At 34.3% G+C, this 7,118-nt stretch overlaps 1 protein-coding gene across 1 annotated transcript in view; it reads right to left on the reverse strand.

Annotated features, from left to right (window-relative positions):
* Positions 1–7,118, reverse strand: part of LOC108577603 (diacylglycerol kinase theta) — a 28,293-nt gene that overhangs the window by 7,379 nt on the left and 13,796 nt on the right. The window lies entirely within an intron of this gene.

The raw sequence follows: 7,118 nt of genomic DNA on the forward strand, positions 1-7,118 counted from the left end.
GAAACAAGTAATCGTTCCATGTAGCCAAATCCTATACATATGTATATCCGACGATAACGATTACAGGCGTGAACTTAGGCACCGTACAGCACACCGTGAAACTTAGGTGTAGAGAAAAAAAGAAAAAAAAAAGAAAGAAAGTAAATGCATCATCTGGTCTCTTTAAACTACCATTAACAAATGGAAGCATATTAATACGCTTGGCAATCATTACTCAGATAACATTAATGGTGTATGATAAGAAAGCATCTATCGGAGAAGTAGCTATAAGACACTTTCTATACGGGTCAAGTTTTTTTTTTTTTTTTGGAGGGAATTTTGTTCGAAGATACTGTGGATCGTCAAAAGTGTGATTTGATTAGGAGGGGGGGCGTTTGCACTTGGAGGTAACTATGATGTTATTGCTATTATTGAAGCGGTGGTACTATACGGAATTGAATCAATTTGATACCGGTACGGTAGCTTGGATTTACGTAACGAAGCTTACAATCAGATGTACTGAAACTTTAGTGCATAATCTAGGTTTACGTTCTACCTCGGGTAAGATCGATTCTTCGGGAGACAGTTGCCTTTGTCGATTAACTTGATTGTGCGAATGTGGGAGGTGTAGTCGAATGGGAATAACGTTCTTACTTTCAATCTAATTTTTACGAAATGATATGTAAGTATATATATATCATTTTTGAAAATGATAGATAATATGGTGTTTACGAGGAGCTTTACGTTTGGTAATCAGTTTAACGAAAGAACGAATTTCGTCGATGAGGGAAGTTTTGTAAATGAAAATTAGTATCTTTGCTCCAAGTGAAGAATAATTTTTGCACTTTCAATATTCGGATGTCGTTTGGTGAAAAGTTCGCATTGGAAAATTTTCGAAAACAGTTTCAAATTGTAGAATTAAACGCGAAATCAACGTTTCGATCGCTGAACACCGAAATCGAATAAAACGAAGACACTTTCGAAGTATACAACGAAGTACTGTTCAATTAACTTAATTAATATCTATTTCGACTATCGCTTAGTGAGAAGTTCTTAGCAGAGAATTTTCAAGAACAATTCCAAATTACAGAATTAAACAGGAAATCAACAATTCAATCGCTAAACACCGAAATCGAGTGAAACGAAGACATTCGGAATACACAATGAAAGTACTATTTAATCAACGAATTGTCTATTATGCACTAAACGTTTCAGACGTTCTACGAGATGCAAAGCAGCCTGTGCAACGGTACTGCAATGATTACACCCAAAACGCGACGTTACACAGAGAAGAAGAGAGGTTAGGGGACGAAAGAAAAAGGAAAAATAAATAGACAAGTGTTACATATACTGCTCTACAACGCCAAAAAGAAAGAAAAAAGAAGACACATCCGTATTCCTTTCTTTGATACAATTCGAAAAAAAAAAAAAAAGAAAAAATAACAAGAGTGACACACCTCTTACCATCGGGCACGATGGGTTTGCAGAACACACATGATAGGAAGAGTTTATTCAGTAGCATTCTTGCAACTTCATTTGCACTGCATAGTGGTGTGATAAGCGTCACGGTACTCATCATAGCATCCACCTGGCTGAGTGTGACAGTACATGCAACGAGAAGCAACACATACACACATGCTAGAAACGTAAATGTTAAACGAAATAACAAACATTCGTAAAAAGAAGAGAAAAAAAAGAAGAAGTGAGATGCGATTTTTCTTTTCTTTTCGGTAAATCGTTCCATTTCCATCCCCCATATGACCGCTGAAATGTAAATCGAACGTTAATACGTGATATCAGGTAAAAGATATCGACGTGTGCACACTCGTGACACGATATTTCGAAAATTCAAAAAAATGCTGTTATATATACATATATATGTTTGATAAAATAATATTTCGTACTGTTTCGATAAATCGTAGGATTTGCATTTTTGTTCGTGGAAGTAGATCGTAGTGGTACAGGTGAATAAGCTTGAGTGAAAATTACGTTTCAGGTAGTTCGGGGTTATTTTAAATTGTTCAATTTTACCGCGCATCGATCGGTAAGTTGATGTAAGTTAAAGTTGACAGTGTCGGTATGTATACCTAACGATGAGTCGTGCTGAATTTATCGACAGTAACTATATAGAATGTATCGTTGGTCGGTAATTAGATGATTTTATTTTGCGATTCGACAGATTTACGCTTACCAACTGTGCAGTAATCTGATGGAAATTAAATCGCTAATTGAACGACTATTTGTTTCTATGCACGCCAGAGACAAGTCACATTTGTAAAAGTATTATAAGTTCGGTATTTTTTTTTTAGTTTGAAAAGTGAAATATATTTTTATATTACAATTTGATATTTTTAAATACTAGAATGTTTGTTTGCGTTTAAAAATATTGACCAATTGCTGGTAAGCGATGGTAACTATGAAAATCGTTGTGTAAAATAATTTTTCGTAATAAGAAAGTTTCCGAAAATTCTAATTAAAATTAGATTTCACAAATTCTAGTTAGACTTTCTTAAATTCTTTATAATACCGACCAAGAAATATACTAATTTATTGTATTTTTTATAATATTTTTCAAATATTGAGAAAATAATACCCATCTTTGGCGTCGTTGCAATGTTATACGAACCTTTTATTTTTACAATGACGAAAGGCTACGTAGAATTGTAAAACACCGTTCGGACAATTACAAATATTAATAAAAATCCCTCGGTAGTCAATTTGAAAATTAACAATTTAAAATAATTTTTAGTTCTATAAATTTAGTTTACGTTGAATTAATACAAAACAAATTACGCCATTTTAAACATAATAGGTTGATACAGGAATTGAAAGCAAGCATTAATTTCAGTGCTTCGAATGAATACTCGAAATAAGATAAAATTATCGATTTAAAAAGCAGCATTTTAAAATATATATTCTCCTTTCTTGAAATGATAAGAAATTGTCAACCCTTTCGGTACTGTGTCGGTAAAGAAAACTGTCGTCACATAATAAAAATGAAAAATTCTCCTATCGCTTTTCCTATTAAAATAAATAAAAGCATGGCAAGACTTAATTTTATTTTTACCTTTCCAGTGTTATCGGTAACGTTACAACGAAAATTTCGAGAAATTTCAATGCTAAATTTAATTCGAAAGCTTGTTCCTTCATACTTTTCTCAAACATCTGCGACATTAACAAAGAAAATTGGTAAAAATGGAAAATAATATCTCCAACAGAGAACTTCTACATCTCGACGTGGTATTATATTTGTCTATGAATAGCAGAGTGCACAAAGGGAGATCTGGTTCGATCATTCATGTGTCGAAAGATATTGTTTATCACTTAAATTTGATTCAAGCAGGCCTTGAAAAAGTTCGGATCGCGTGAACTAAAGGTTTAAAGCGACTCTCGAATTATCGACACGTTAACAAGCAAAAAGGTCAGAACCAGCCCAAGACGCAAAGCGTCGAAATCGTTTCAACGTAAAGAGCATTCGCTTTTTTAAAACAAAAATGTCAAATAACAAAATCTTCTATATCCCCTAAAGAAAGTGCTACGAAACAAATATCAAAAATACTCTAAATACGGTAAAATTGCATTTCGATTTCACTTCAGTTTCAAAATAACCGAATAACCGTTACATAAAAGAAAAAAAAAATACAAAAAAACCTATTCAAATTTTCCACATAAAATTACATAACCAATTAACGTTAACTTCCATATTTTCCGCATTTATAACACTTTCTACCCAAAGAAAAGAGCACTATTTTCCAATTCCTAGAATACAACAAAAACCCCGAAAATGACTTAAAAAACGCGTGAATTCGTGACCAGTATCGAAAGGGCGAGAAGCAAATCGTCACTTCGATGCGTAATCTTCTTTCCTCGATCGTGTTTCCACGGTAGAAAGAGAGGGTTAATTAGAGAAAGAAGAGATAATAAGCGGCAGAAAAATTTAGCGGCGAAGCGTAGAGAAGAGAAAAGGGAGAAGCGTGTGAAAGAGAAAGAGAGGAAGAAAAGAAGAGTATATAGTTACGATAGAGAAGCTGAATGTAGTAGTAGTAGTAGTAGTAACAAAGAACAATTAATCATTTCTCTACGGCAAGTCCCGTTTCGTCCAGTTTCCGGTTCGCACTAACATCTCAACATCGATTATGCTCACACAGATGAATGTCAGATGATGGTAATATTCTAGATACCTCGAACATAAGGAGGGGAAGCATGACAATTTCCATGGCAGCTACGTGGCAAAACTAGTGAAAGGCGCCTCAAAGCTTCGGCTAGGCGGCCTGTAGCCCCAATTTGTTCACTCTCAGCGAAATCGAATTGCTCTCCGATGTTATCTTCAAATAGAAGCAAACGGTATACCGAGGTTTTTTTTATAACGGTTACCATTATACAAGTTCTCTCTGTTCTCTACATAATTTCTTTCGTTATTTTCCCTTCCGAACCTCAGATAAAAAATATATGTATTCCAAGCGCCGGTGTCTGCGATTTCAATATCGCGCACGCTTCAATTCCGTGTTTCTCGACAGAGATCGCGGAAGGGGCAGCGACACGATCTCGTTTCCTCTGACAATTATCGTTGGGAATATCTTTTGCAACGTCGTTTCTTATTTAAACTTCGTTCTCCTCGTGGCTGGATATTACTTTACTTGCGCGCCTCGTTACAGATTTTTGGAACAGCTGAGAATGAGAAAGGAATTATTTTTCGTTTCTTTCGCGCAGATATTTGGTGTCTTTCTTTCTTTTCTTTTTTGCGTGGTGGTGATTTTATCGCGGGTGAAAAGAATGCTTCCTGGTCGTTTTGGTAAATGGGATTATGGAGATGCACGGTGTTTTGTGTCGGAATGATAATCAAATTTTTATGAACAACAGTGGTGATGATTAATTGAAAGGTAATTTGTCAAGAAATAATAATAAGAAACGAAAGGATAGCAAGTTTTTCAAATTAAATGCAATCTGTTTTAACCCTAGAGCGGTCTCCGGGTCTTTTCTGACCCACCGCCCTTTTTATATTTTTAGCAATTTTTGCTGTTATCAAGTTTAAAATTATTACACGTAAGGTCTTAGGTCCTTTTTCACCCAAAAGTCTTAGGTGTACAGTCGAGATTAAGAACGCACTAGGGTTAAGGAACAAATTCAATTTCATTTTTATAGATAACAAATGGTAGCAAATGTTAAAAATTAAATGCAATCTTTCTTAGGACACGAAAGATATTTAATTATAATTTGTGAATAAAAGGAACGAAAAATATTTAACTTCATTTTTACGGAAAACAAACGACAGCAAATTTAGAAAATTAAACACAATCCTTTTTAAGGAATAAAAGATATTCTAGTTACAGTTTGATTTGATTTAATTTACGATTAGGTATTACGACCACGAAAATTCTGAATATATCCACGATATCGACAAATTAACACGAAACCGTAAGGAAATCACTTCTAAAATTTGTCTATTTCGCTCGCATCGTCGACAAACGTGAAATCAGCGTGGCAAACATTTCAAATCGCAAACACTCGGCGTGACGCGACATACAGCGCTACAAATTGTACTTTAATCGCCGTTTATTTACTATTTCATCGCTATGTTATACATACAATACTCGTTACAGATATTCTTCTAAAAAAAAGCACAAAAAAAAAAAAGTAATAATAACAAAACAACTACTGAAACAAACTGCAAAAATTCTCGTTTGACACACCTTCGGCGCATCCTCAATCAATACATCTCTAAATCTGCAATAAATCAAACAGATATTCACGCATGTCCGCTTTTGTCTCTAAATCTTCTAACAATTTCCCTCGTATAATTCTATTCACAAAGCAACGCGAATCGATCGAATAATAATCGTAAATGTAATTATACGCCTATTGAAAGCACACTGAGAATAGCGATTAATAACAGCGACAGCCACAGAAGCTAATGTTTGCAAATATACGCAAACTATAGATATACACTCTGATCGCAAAACGTGTATTTTTTAAAAAATATCGAATTTGTCTTTTCTTTTTTCTTCTTTTTCTTTTTTTTTTTTTGGAGAAACATTACGAGACACGCTGAATTAAATTGAACATGTTACTGTATGTATTATAGTGTGTAATATATTCAGTCCTAAATGAAAGGACGAGTGTATTCGACAAGTTTCTGTGTATCGACGATTACATTTTACGTTGCAACGAGGCAATCATTTTTTAATATTACATTGCGAATATTTATTGCGAATTTTATTATTATCTTGCATTCATTTGCAAATGCGCGTGACTTCTAAGCGAAGCAAATTGTAACGGATTCTTCACATATCTCTCGCGCGAATATCTACCTTTTTATTCGATTATTTCGAATTATCCCTCCTAGCAAAAAAAATTCTCACTTATTCGCGTTTAAAATAAATTTCATTCCTACGAAATGCTCTATTTTTTCTAACATAGGAAATATTTTCTGAATAAGCTCGATGGAATTTCCTTCAGAAATTTCACTGCAATTTTTACCAAAGTTTCACGCATCGATTGCCTTTTTCGAATTCGTTCGTTAAAATCTCGGTTGGAGGAAACGTTTCCGCGTCTTTTCACGCGTTAATTCGATCGAACAAGCCTTTGAAGTAATAGTACAAAAGAAAAAAGTAGAATCTTCGTCCCAAATCAGCGCAAAAAAATTTTCTCCAATCGTCCAAATCGCGACTAGTGCGTGAAAAGCTGAGAGTGCGAAAAACTGGAAGACAGCTGCGATAGTTACGAAAAAAGACACGTAGATATACAACGTGTGTATAGTGATCGCTATAGAGAAAAAAAAGTATATATATATATATACATGTATGTATATGTGTATCTAACAGAAAGTTGTGGACAACAGACTTTCCATATAAAAGACTCGAGTAAACGTGAGTGAAAAACAAAACAAAGAGAGACTTGTACCACACACACACACACACGCACACACACAGATTGAACGTGACAGAAAGAAAATTTCGAGAATTGAAACGAAAAAAAGAAACACGAATCGAAGAGATTTGTTTTTATCGAACAGATCGGACAATCGCATGCTCTGAAGATAATATATGTAGTATAACCGGAAGAATTCGAGAGAAGTGGTACTTTTTATAACACGCGTACAAATGAGCGAATGCTAAACATGCAAAAAAGATTTATGCCTT

Source organism: Habropoda laboriosa, unplaced genomic scaffold (assembly GCF_001263275.1).
Source record: "Habropoda laboriosa isolate 0110345459 unplaced genomic scaffold, ASM126327v1 scaffold578, whole genome shotgun sequence".
NCBI classification, from domain to species: domain Eukaryota; kingdom Metazoa; phylum Arthropoda; class Insecta; order Hymenoptera; family Apidae; genus Habropoda; species Habropoda laboriosa.